This window comes from Nannobrachium achirus, assembly GCF_963921795.1.
Source record: "Nannobrachium achirus genome assembly, chromosome: 2".
Classification (NCBI taxonomy): Eukaryota; Metazoa; Chordata; class Actinopteri; order Myctophiformes; family Myctophidae; genus Nannobrachium; species Nannobrachium achirus.
In genome coordinates, this window is record NC_137811.1 from 71,899,793 (window position 1) to 71,912,202 (window position 12,410).

Consider the following 12,410-nt stretch of genomic DNA (forward strand, 5'->3'; position numbering starts at 1 on the left):
TACATTCTTAACCTATCATCAAAACGGCCTTTATAGCTGCCAATCTAATCAATCAGGCAACACATTCATAGGCTACAAAAACTCCATCTGATCATCTTTCCACTCATCCAACTGTCACTAATGAAGAGTAGCCTTAAGTCATTCCTCAGGATGAAACAAAGTGAACCTATGGATAGTTCAGTTCATTGCATGGTGACTCACAGAGCACTGTGGCGGTCAGCACCGCTCCGTGCCGGGCCATCTGAGTCCACTCCACTTCGGTCCACCCTGGCGACTGATCCATGGCCGGTTCCGACCCACCGGTCCGCGGCTGGACCCTGAACCCTGTTCCCAGATCTGCCTTCATGTGGAGAAATGAGCGACCCCCGAAAGAAGGCTCTGCTCCTGTTTTATTGTCAAAGCCCTTCCGATGCCAGAAGGGGATCTGTTCTGTGCATGGGAGGGTTTTTTAGAAGCGGATTAAAAACCTGCAGATTAACCAGCTCCCATGCAATAATCCCATCCTGGTACCGTGTCTCCTCCGACGAGACGACACGGACGGACGTTGTGCGTGCGTGGCCGTGGACCCCTCGACAGTTGAGCTGCAGCATTCACCCACATCATCATCGCAGAAGTCACACGATTTGACAGGTCACCCATTTCGGTGCAGCACCGGGGATCTGCTTGCCTTTCTTGCAGCGGGTCGGGGTTGTTCCGATGTGATGTGCAGCCTGTTTACCGTCCTAATCTGTTCTAGGATAGTGGTTATTGATAGGTTATGGATTATCTCATCATAATGAACAGTTCGCCCCCGTGTGGTCGTCTGGTGATCGACCACAACCTGAACTAGATAGGTGCGCTCTCCGGAGCGCAGTTCTCCGCCAGGCTGGGTTGCCAGGAGGTGTCAGCATGCATGATGGACTCAATCTTTTGAAGAATCTTTTTAGATCGGCTATTTTCACCATTTCTGCCTCTCTAATTTGGCCAATGTTTCATTTGTCATTTTAGAGGTATTGAAAAGTCTTTAAATTGCCACTTTAGAAATGTGCCTAATGTGAAATGGGCCTACCTCTATATAGCCTACTTAAACTTTATGTTGGTTTGTTTACTGTTGAGTGGGAAAACATTAAGTTAATCATCAAAATTTGGGGACCCCTCCTGGACTTGACCCTCTCTCCAAATTAATTAATTTGTCATTTGTTCAAATTACAATGTTAAAGAAGCATGTCACCCATTTTCAACCCTATCTTTCTATATAGTCTACTAGCCAGAATGTGAACCCGGACATATTGAGTACAGTAAGGTTTTATGTTAGAAATGTTGAGTATGGGTCCCCAGCATGTAGAAACTGCCGGATGCTAACTTGTATATGAAGAGTTCATTTGCAAAAACAGATAACTCCGTTTTTATAAATGTTCACAAATCCAGTTTTTTTACTGTGCACTCAAAGTAATATCAATCAAACTGAAGTTGGGTGGATTTGACTAAGTAAAAATGACTTAACAAAATAGATGTATCATAAAAAATGTAACTTTATTAGAAAATAGTTTTTCTTTTAATTTAAACTTATTTTTTTGGCAAAAACAGATAACTCCAACAGTCGTTTTTTATCAAAAACAGATAACTCCACAATTGATGTTTCACCATTGAATTTTGCCATATCGAGGACGCAAAAAGGATTTCCAGAATTTTACAGGAGAGCAAAAACAAAGTTTTGACAACATACTTAAGTAGTCTGTACTTTTATAGGGGCCACATGTAGCCACCAGGGGGCACAATAGGGGACAACTCAGGGGCCCCTGGGGTGCTAAAGGTGCACCGTTGCTCCAATCTGCACCAAACTTGGCACAACCACTGTTCAGGCGTCTACCATGAAAATAGTCACACCAGGGGCCACCTCACAGGCCACACCAGGGGCCCCAGTGTACCATATTAAGGGCCCCCGGGGGCCCCAGGGTGCCAAAGGCACACCATTGCTCCAATCTGCATCAAACTTAGCATGAACACAGTTTAAGGGTCTGCCATGACAATAGTCACACAAAGGGCTAAACCAGGGGCCCCAGTGTACCATATCAGGGGCCCCCGGGGGCCCCGGGGTGCCAAAGGCACACCATTGCTCCAATCTGCATCAAACTTAACATGAACACTTTTTAAGGGTCTGCCATGACAATAGTCACACAAAGGGCTAAACCAGGGGCCCCAGTGTGCCATATCAGTGGCCCCTGGGGTCCCCAGGTGCCAAAGGCGCACTGCTGCTCTGATCTGCACCAAATATGGCACAAACACTGTCCATGGGTCTACCATGACAATAGTCACACCAGGGGCCACCTCACAGGCCTCATCAGGGGCCCCTGTATATCAGGGGCCACTGGGAGCCACACGCCACATGGGGCCACATGGTAGACCCCTGAACATTGTTTGAGAAAATGTTGGTGCATAATGGGGCAACAGTGCATCTATGGCAACCAGAGGCCCCTGGGGGCCACACATGGCCCCTGAGAGCCACACATGGCCCCTGGTGTGACTTTCCTCATGGCAGACCCCTGAACAGTGTTTGAGACACTTTTGGTGCATAATGGGGCAACAGTGTGCATAATGGGGCAACAGTGCGCCTATGTCACCCAGAGGTCCCTGGGGGCCACACATGGCCCCTGGGAGCCACACATGGCCCCTGGTGTGACTTTCCTCATGGCAGACCCCTGAACAGTGTTTGAGACACATTTGGTGCATAATGGGGCAACAGTGCACATAATGGGGCAACAGTGCGCCTATGGCACCCAGAGGCCCCTGGGGGCCACACATGGCCCCTGGGAGCCACACATGGCCCCTGGTGTGACTATCTTCATGGCAGACCCCTGGAACAGTGTTTGAGACAAGTTTGGTGCATAATGGGGCAACAGTGTGCCTATGGCACCCAGAGGCCCCTGGGGGCCACACATGGCCCCTGGGAGCCACACATGGCCCCTGGTGTGACTATCCTCATGGCAGACCCCTGAACAGTGTTTGAGACACTTTTGGTGCATAATGGTGGCAACAGTGTGCATAATGGTGGCAACAGTGTGCATAATGGGGCAACAGTGCGCCTATGGCACCCAGAGGCCCCTGGGGGCCACACATGGCCCCTCGGAGCCACACATGGCCCCTGGTGTGACTATCTTCATGACAGACCCCTGGAACAGTCTTTGAGAGAAGTTTGGTGCAAAACGGGGCAACAGTGCGCCTGTGGCACCCAGAGGCACCTGGGGGCCACACATGGCCCCTGGGGGCCACACATGGCCCCTGGTTTGAATATCCTCATGGCAGACCCCTGAACAATGTTTGAGACAAGTTTGGTGCACAATGGGGCACCATCTTGGATCACATGGTCTAAACACGCTGCCCAATGGATTTATCTGTTTCTGCAAACAAAGAGCTATGTCACTTGTCTGTTTTTGCTACAAAACCTGATCTTTGAGGGCGTTTAGAATGGGATATATCTGCCTTAACAACAAAATTGATTTTATATTCTAATAAAACTCTAACTTAACTGTTATTTACAATAGTCATCTAATTTTTTTCCAAAATGGCTTTTATCTGTTTTTGCAAATGAACTCTTCATATGTTGAGCAATTTTCATAATCAGCCGCTAAAGTTGGTGTCCCATTAACTTTACATTACAGGAAAAATAAGCAAAAAAATAATCTGCTTTAAGTAGCATATGAGGGGTCTAACTAGGGGTATTTCATGATTCTGAATCCATTGCAAGCATCCGTTTTGCATGAAAAACATTCCTTGGGCTAAAACGGACCCCAGAAACATGTGAAAAGTGATGATTCGGCACTTTTAATCACTAAACCAAGGCCGATATTTCACCAAGGAATGATTTTCGTGCAAAACGGATGCTTGCAATGGATTCAGAATCATGAAATACCCCTAGTTAGACCCCTCATATGCTACTTAAAGCAGATTAATTTTTTGCTTATTTTTCCTGTAATGTAAAGTTAATGGGACACCAACTTTAGTGGCTGATTATGAAAATTGCTCAACATATACAAGTTAGCATCCGGTGGTTTTTATATGCTGGGGACCCATACTCAACATTTCTAACATAAAACCTTACTGTACTCAATATGTCCGGGTTCACAATGGGGCTCAATGGGCTGGCAAGCGGACTAATAGGCTCATTTAATACTGGTCCCAGGGGCGGTTTTTATAAACTGGGGGCTCCCCACAAAGGTAGTAAAAGAGGCCCCCCCATGAGCGCGCGCGAAGCGCAGGAATTAAAAATGCCACCCTCCAATTCTGAAAAAGTGATTTAGCATGACGAGACAATGAACTTGACAAGACAATGAAGAGCAGAGGCAGAGGAAGCCTATTTGTTGTCATTATGGTTGGTTTTAAATACCTAACCACAATCATTTTGGATCTATTTGATTAATTTAAGAAGAGTACAGTAAGGTAAGTAATGCTCAGAATAATGAGCCCAGCAGGGGGCCCCCTATGCCTTGGGGCTCTACGCAGTTGCGTAGTCTGCGTAGAGCAAATGCCCGCCCCTGACTGGTCCTCACGCTCATTAAGATCAAAACCAGTAGAAAGTCAAACTCTTGATAGCCTACCATTGCTAGTCTTGTTGTAAACACACTGACAGTGTATTATTGTTGGAACATCACATTCATTCATTAGAATTGAAGTTCAAAGTGAGTTTAATTTCACTACTGCATCGACTAGAAGTCGAAACAAAGAAACAAAGGTAAAACATTAACACAAAATACCGGTATACAGCAGTAGAAAGGCAAAGAAAGAGAAAAACGATGGGGGAAAGCAAAATACAGAGGCACAAAAACGAACCCATGTTCAAGTTCATATTCAGTTCATGAGATCAGTTTACCTATGTTCTTCTTGGGGATAGATAAGTTACAAAAAAAGAAAAAGAAAACTAGGGTACATGTGATAACTATATCGTGAGTTCATATAGTCCAACTGGAACAAGAGAGTAACAGATCATGACATAATAAATCAATAATTGGTCAGACCTGATAATAAAACAATATAGAGGGTGTGCACATGCATAAAGTGAATGGCAAATCGAGCGGCAAAGTGAATTTAACGTTGTTTAACATCGTTTAATGAATCAGATAGGACTTTTCGGTTTGGATGTATGGGCAGTCAAGGCCAGAAAGTCATTTTTTGTCACTCATAACTTCCGGGTATGATGATGATGTTGTCACGCGCATACCCTCTGTAGATAAAACAATACAAAAGTGCTCCCCCTATTTGGTTGTTGACTCTTCCTAATAGCATTCTATAGCCTACTGTACTTCTAGTTAAGCTGAGGTGCTATATATATCATATATATCATATATCATAACTTTATCACTTGCTGGACATGTGTATGGCCATCATTCTGCCATAAACACCAGATTCCTTCTGGTGAGACATATTTCATTCCCCAGCTGTGTTTTCCTGAAGTGAACTGAGACCCTCTGAAAGCAGAACATCAGCAGTATTATTAGTGAACCTCGCTGCTGGTTTGTGACATTTCTCACACTTGAACTTGACCCTCTCCTCTTCATCTTCTCCCAAACTCTCCCAAAGGTCAGGTTCCCCAAGGTGTTCGGTCACGTAGCAGTGCTCCTGAGACCAGCTGTGGTTCTGCCAGTGTACAGTGTACTCTGGACTCTGGCACTGGACTGAGTTTGTTTACAACTGTTGACTGAGTTTGTTTATAACTGCTGAGAAATTACACATTCTTCTGCCTACACATGTCCTAGCATTTGAGCGAATAGGGAAATAAATAACATGTGATTCCCTTGTTTGACCATAAAGGTGCAAACAAAGGTGAGTCAATATCACCATAATGTACATTTGGTGTCCCCCACTACAATCATTCAATTATCCTGAAAATGTAACAGAATAATAGAACTCTGGGGTCATATTATGAATGGACAATCATTTACACACATTTTAGTAGAATGAGTATTCTCTTGAAATATATTTAATTGATTTTACACAGATTTGTTTGACTGGAGGTATGTGATTTTGGCACGTCCCCCACACCAATCTACTAAGTACAGAGTGTCTAATAAGTGGTTAAATTGTATATATTTTTTATTTTTTTAACATAGTTGTAGTGTCCACAACAGGTTATTTGATAAAAAATATAATTTGGAGCATTTATATTCTATTTTCATAATATTTTTTATCATTTTACGTGTGTCCCTGGCTTTGCTGTCCACCCTGTCATTTGGGGTTAAACTGGCCCTTTAAGAAGGTGTGTCTAAGTTTTACCTAGTTTTTACCTACTTCCTGTCTTTCTTCAATGGAGGCTGAGGCTGTGGCCAGTTGCCAGTAAGTATTTACACTTGTATTTTCTATTTTTTCATGATATTAGGTGTACAGTAGGGTGTTGTCAAGCTTAACATGTCCACCCTATCATGGCAAAAACATCTATTAATATACATATTTTCAGAAATGTGAAATATGTTTGTTAAACAGTACAAAGTCACTTTGCTAACTTAGCCATGTTGCTAACAGAGGATCCACCATGTGTTGATTAAATGCTAAAATTAGCCCAAAATGTCCACCCTGCCATTGTCCACCCTGCCATCAAGCCTCCCATGGCAGGGTGGACATGGTTCATGACAGGGAGGACATTTACATACTTATATGTGTGTGTGCATATAAATTAATAAATAAATAGACAGTTAAATAGATAAATAGATATATGGATAAATAAATACGGTAGATAGTTAAAAAAGATAGATAGATAAAAAAACATTATATATATATATATATATATATATATATATATATATATATATATATATATATATATATATATATATATATATATAGATAGATAGATAGATAGATAGATAGATAGATAAATGGATAGCTAAATAAATCAATATATCACCTAACCTAGTTTGATGAGGCATGACTAGTTTACCTTGACCGCCAATTAAAGTGTATGAATGATGAACATTTTAAATTAAATTTTCTAGGAATGAGCTCAAAAGGAGCTGAGATATCCCGAAGATATCGGGAACGTCGGGATGCTGACCCTGATAGAAGACGACAATATCTCGAGAAAGAGAGGGCCAAATGGCAGAAAGACAGAGAGACCGGAAAAAAGAAGAGTGTCACTGAGCTCAGCAAGAGAGAGAAAAGAGCAAAAAGAAAGAAGTGGAGAGAGTCAAAACGCCAAGCCAGAGCCATAAACAAGGCCAGTGCTTTTCTTCAGTCAGACACACCACCCAGCTCCTCTCCTGAAGCTCCTGAAGCTCCTGAGCCAGGGGCCTCCAGGTTAGATCAATGTAAACTAAAACTATAAGAAGCACATGTGCTTCTTGTGCAAAAACACAGATATGTGTCTCAAAGAATTGTGTTTGTGCATATCTTCCTCCCCCTCAGTGCTGTCTGGCCTCATCTTCCTCTCTGAGCAACAGGAGGAGCTTTTCAAACTCTGCTTGATCTAATTCTTTGTGGTCACCAGCTGCATCGTGTTGTGTTGAACCCACTTCAATAGATCTATTTACAAAGTAGGTATTTGTTCCTCTTGTCCTTTAGAGTATTGAGCTCAGACTTCCGTTGGTTCTTCTGGTTATTGAGTGCTTGTTCTGACCAGCTTGTTCTAACCACAGGGTTAGAGGAGTCACAGAAATGACAAACAGCTCTCTGTTCTTCCTTACTGTGGGCTTTATTTTCAAATTCATGGATTTCTTTTCCTGAATTCTTATACAATACTGTAGCTATATATTGTTTTGTGGTTGTAAATGCCTCCAGGATGAAATGACTGAGGGGGTAGTTAAAAATGGCAAGGAGGACACATTAGTTTTTTATAGAGTAAAAAACAATATGTAGGCTATAAAACTTAAACTGAGGGGGCATAATTTGCAACTGAGAGTGCCGGGCCCCCTCTGGCTCCCACATGGCGCCGGGCCTGTGTAAATACAGTATATATTCAGAAGACGTATATTTGTTAGACCTTCATAATGACCGAAACTGTGAATAAAGTGCAATATTTTATTTGCAAGCCCCTGACTGTGTGCGGGTCCTTTTCTTTGATATCATTATCAGAGATCCCTTTCTGAATATAGGCACGTTTTGCCACCAACCGTTAAGGTGTGCATCAGCCTTTTTTCCTGAAATGTAGGCCTATTGTAAACGTAACAAGGGGGATAATTACAGTGGCTCCAGACTCCCGACACGTTGTTTGGGCAGCACTGTTGCAGCAGACACAATTTGTATACAAGGTCAGTGGACTTGGAAGGGGCAGTGGCGTCAGTTCAGCAAAAGCTGGGAGCATGTCGCTGTTACTACATGTCATCTTATCGACACCCGACTCTAACCCTCACCCTAACCCTAACCTCCGTGGAGTGAGTCGCTAACCCTCACCCTAACCCTAACCTCCGTGGAGTGAGTCGCTAACCCTCACCCTAACCCTAACCTCCGTGGAGTGAGTCGCTAACCCTCCGGTCGAAATGATGGTCGTTCGAAAGAGCGTGATTTCCCCCAAAAGCTAGGGTATTGACCGTTTTTGAGCGGTGGTCACAACGCTCCTATACGTGGCCGTGTGTGTGGGTCTGTCTGTCTGTCTGTTTGTCTGTTTGTCTGTCTGTTTGTCTCCGTGTCCGTAGCCTGCACTCCTGCAGTAACCTTTTCTGACCACACATGTTAAGGGAGGGGCGCTGTTGCACACACACACACACACACACACACACACACACACACACACACACACACACACACACACACACACACACACACACACACACACACACACACCACCGCTCAGTTCACACGAGTGTGATTTTTTCCTCTGGTTTCTACGGTTTCTTGGGCTGGATATGGCCTGGAACGGTTGTTCAAGTGCAGATAAACATGGCATGTTATTAAACGTGCCACAATTAACAATAATGCATTGTACCTGTGCAGGTGACCTGTGGAACCTGGGAATATACCATGTTGTCAAGATGGGGAGAATACAAGTGTGGAGAATATAATTATAATACCTTGTTAAAGTGACCATTTTGTTACATTTTGCATTCGTAGTTATTTTACTGTAATTTAACTACATAATAACCAGCACAGACAAAGAGACATTCATGGATTTACATTCATGTCTGAACTTCTAGATATAGAGATTCTACAGTAGTAGCTGAGCCAAATGTGTCATTATGAAAGTTAAGAGCTCATACCTGTAAGACGCCCTATAAGGGCAAGAAGCGCTGAAACAACAGACTGACACACAAACCGGGCATTCCCAGATATGGGCTTAATATTGATTAGGCCTACATCAGGGATCTCCATATATGGGCATAAAAGTGACAAGTACGGAATTCATTTGCGAATGCAAGTGTGACTGACTCGCATTGCGACAACATGTCTCCATTCCGACATGTCTCCTTTCTGACATGTCTCCTTTCCGACACTAACCTATCTCTAACCCTAAACTTAACCTCTATGGAAGTGTTAAGGAATGGAGAGTGCCCCCCGACAACCACACTGGTGAGACTGACACAATAAATTATGTCCATAGCCTATATGGGAAATCCCAGATATGGGCTTAATATTGATGACATCAGAGATCTCCATATAGGCTTATGGGCATAAAAGGGACAAAGACATAATTTGCAAGTGTGGTTGCCATAACGTTGCTACCGACTGCACGGTGGCGCAGTCGGTGCTGTCGCCTCATAGAAGGTCCTGGGTTCGATTCCTGCCGGGGGACGCTGTGTGTGTGCTGTTCTCTCCTCCGCGTCATCAATGCCCACACCCTAGGTGGGGTTGGTGAAATGGCTTTTCTGTGTGGAGTTTGCATGTTCTCCCTGTGTCTCCTAGGGTAGGTACCCTAAAAAACAAACAAAAACACATGCAGTAATCCTGGTCTCTATACTGCCAGCCCAGGGCGCCTGATGGAGGGGAAAGGAACTGGTTGGAATAATGTGTTCCTTCCACGTGCTACGTGCTACCCCCCCCCCCCCCCCCCCCCCCCCCCTGTCAGGTGATAAGAAGCAACATGGACTCCTCATGCATATAAGGAAGCAAGAGGTCAGCTCTCCCCAGGTTGGCAGAGGGAGTGTAGAAAATAAAATAAAATAAAGAGTGGTCAGTAGCCTAATGCAATAAGGGGTTAATCACTGCAGCTGCACTGCAGCATAATATAACTCATTTAGTAAACAATTATTTTTTTATCATTATTTATATAATGAATTTACAATTTCATGTATTGTCTATTTGTTTCTTTTTGGTTTGAAACAATCAAATGTGAATTAAATAAATAAACAAATAAATGTCTGCTGGATTTAGTTTTTCACGTCATAGAGAACAAAATGGCAGGAAGCCCCAGCCCCAGAACAGAAACAGAGTGATGTGTTTTATAGTTTTTCCTCCCTCAGTGTCAACATTGAAACGGCCACTAACTCTCTGTTATTCGGAGTCATTACACAACAACAGAATGGCAGCGCTGGTTGAGATAAACACTTATTTATACACGTTTTAAACCCATTGTTAGTAAAACACGCAGAAAAAACACAGCTCGGAGGTACTCTCCCACATGAGCCCGCCTTCCCGCACTGCGACAGCCAATAGGAACGGAATGGACGTAACGTGCGTGCGGTTTCGACCAATAAGCGCAGACATGCGGAGGAGGACGGTGACAGAGCGTCCCGCCCCTTCCGGTCCGTGTGCAGTTTGACGGTACGTTTTGATGGCTCCGTTCCTGCAGCGCAGACTACTAGTAGGCTAAACACAGCCTAAACACAACTCTTCATTCATTGGGGCGTCAAATAAAAACACGGTAAGTCGTTTGTTTACAAAACCAATGGTTTTGTTCTTCTGACGTTGCCGTCGTCTCCGCGGCGGTCCGCGCGCACGTGCACGCCCGTCAACAGAGGCGCAACGCACGCGCGGGCTCTGTAGTGCAGTGGAGCAGACTTTTACTATTGTATGTGGATGTACAGTGAACAGTCAACAGTGTGACTGTTTGTATTCATACTGGTCTGTTTAGTGTAAGTAACAGTGTTCTATTATAGACTGTGACAGTAGTGCAGTGTTGGAGGATGCTTCACTGTAAACTGGGACATGTTATTGTATGGGGATTGGGGAATGAAAGAAAATGGGGAAAAAAAACTGTCCGTTTCATAGTGGGCGTGACGTTCTTTCAGGACAAAGTGTGATGATTGGTTGTTTGGGCACGTCCGTCATCCTCAACCGTGACAGTAGGAAGTTGGACGTTGTTTAGACTGTTGTTGATTGTATAATGGCAAAAACGCATACAAGTCACACATGCAATATAGAAATCACACCCAGGATAATGTGAAGTATAATAAAATAAGGTGTTATAACACCACTTACATGTCCAATGTGGTCCTGTGGTACAACCTGTGGTCCTATTGCACCTACACAATTGTTTATCATTAGGTTAGAGAATCATAACAGTTTATTTTTATTTTTTTATTATTATTATTATTATTATTACCTGCGCCAGCAGAGCGCACAAGTACTGCGTTCGGCTTCGTATGTATGTCGGTGGTCTTCTTTGTTTAAGCCCGTAGCCCCACAGATATAAAAAGCTAGATACCTCCTCCGGTGGTGGGGGTTGGTCAAAGAGAGCTGGCAATCCTCCCAATAACTCTATGCAAGCCTCCAGAATTCTGAGGCGGGGCTCTTGGGAATTCTGAAGGACGCTTCCTTGTGCGTCACAGAATGGGAAGCTCGGTAGGCCAATCAGATGCAGGACTGGCAGGACTCCCTCTTTCCCATTGGAGGGGGCAGAGTGCCTTCCGCAGTTCCACAGTTACGCACTTCCGCCAGCTGTGTTTGACCAGTCGCGCCAATGAACTGCAGCAGCGGGGGAGGTATCTAGCTTTTTGAGCGGTGGTCACGCCGCTCCTATACGTGGCCGTGTGTGTAGAGGTACGTGTGTGTATGTGGGTGGGTGCGTCCGTATGTAGCCTCAAGGCTGTGGTGTAGTACCTTTTCTGACCACACATGTTAAGGGAGGGGCACTGTTTTCAGGCCAGGCCAGACCAGGCACACACACACACACACACACACACACACACACACACACACACACACACACACACACACACAGGGGGTAGGGGGGGGGGGGGGGGGGGGGGGTAAACCACCGCTCAGTTCACACGGGTGTGATTTTTATATCTGTGTGTAGCCCAATCAGGGACCAGCATTTCAGGCAACGTCATCATTAACAGCCAATGAGGGACCAGCATTCCTGGTGATGCCAGTGGTGAGAGCACCTCATGGCACGCTCTGGTGGCGCACAAGTAGGCCATAGAAAACTGACAATAAATGAACAGGTCTCTATGACCTCATGCACACCGGGTCCGAATTTGTCCACATTCTGACAGGAAAATCAGACCCTGTGTGCAAACTTCCTCCCGGGTGCTTCTCAGTTTATTCCTATTTCCTAGTAACGTAGATAT

The 12,410-nt window shown here is 44.4% G+C and overlaps 1 protein-coding gene across 1 annotated transcript in view; it reads left to right on the forward strand.

The window, feature by feature from the left end:
* Nucleotides 1-10,651: 10,651 nt before the first annotated feature.
* The window catches only part of LOC308300324 (uncharacterized protein), a gene marked incomplete at its 3' end in the record, with an annotated part of 68,154 nt that continues 66,395 nt past the window's right edge, over nt 10,652-12,410 (forward strand). The window contains exon 1 of the mRNA XM_080744140.1: nt 10,652-10,759. The remainder of the gene's footprint in view (nt 10,760-12,410) is intronic.